We start from the raw sequence: 813 nt of genomic DNA, 5'->3' as shown, positions 1-813 counted from the left end.
TCTATGCTGCGTTCTATGCTACATTCTATGCTGCATTCTATGCTGCGTTCTATGCTACATTCTATCCTACATTCTATGCTACGCTCTATGCTACATTCTATGCTACATTCTATGCTACGTTCTATGCTACATTCTATGCTACATTCTATGATCGATCTATGCTACGTTCTATGCTACATTCTATGCTCGATCTATGCTACGTTCTATGCTACATTCTATCCGCGCTCTATTCTACATTCTATGCTACATTCTATGCTACGCTCTATGCTACGTTCTATTCTACATTCTATGCTACATTCTATGCTATGTTCTATGCTACATTCTATGCTACATTCTATGCTCGATCTATGCTACGTTCTAGGCTACATTCTATGCTACATTCTATGCTACGCACTATGCTACGTTCTATGCTACNCTACATTCTATGCTACATTCTATGCTACGCACTATGCTACATTCTATGCTACGCACTATGCTACGTTCTATGCTACATTCTATGCTGCGCTCTATTCTACATTCTATGCTACATTCTATGCTACGTGCTATGCTACATTCTATGCTGCGCTCTATTCTACATTCTATGCTACATTCTATGCTACGCACTATGCTATATTCTATGCTACGCACTATGCTACGTTCTATGCTACATTCTATGCTGCGCTCTATTCTACATTCTATGCTACATTCTATGCTACGCACTATGCTACGTTCTATGATACATTCTATGCTACATTCTATGCTGCGTTCTATGCTGTGCTCTATGCTGTGCTCTATGCTGCGTTCTATGCTGTGCTCTATGCTGCGCTCTATGCT

At 40.1% G+C, this 813-nt stretch overlaps 1 protein-coding gene across 1 annotated transcript in view; it reads left to right on the top strand.

Moving 5' to 3' along the window:
* flvcr1 (feline leukemia virus subgroup C cellular receptor 1) overlaps window positions 1-813 on the top strand; it is a 20,057-nt gene that overhangs the window by 13,962 nt on the left and 5,282 nt on the right. The window lies entirely within an intron of this gene.

The sequence above is a fragment of the Cyprinodon variegatus genome, unplaced genomic scaffold (genome assembly GCF_000732505.1).
Source record: "Cyprinodon variegatus isolate N-32 unplaced genomic scaffold, C_variegatus-1.0 Scaffold1587, whole genome shotgun sequence".
Taxonomy (NCBI): domain Eukaryota; kingdom Metazoa; phylum Chordata; class Actinopteri; order Cyprinodontiformes; family Cyprinodontidae; genus Cyprinodon; species Cyprinodon variegatus.
The sequence above is the reverse complement of the archived record's forward strand: the minus strand, read 5'-3'. Positions and strand labels throughout refer to the sequence as shown.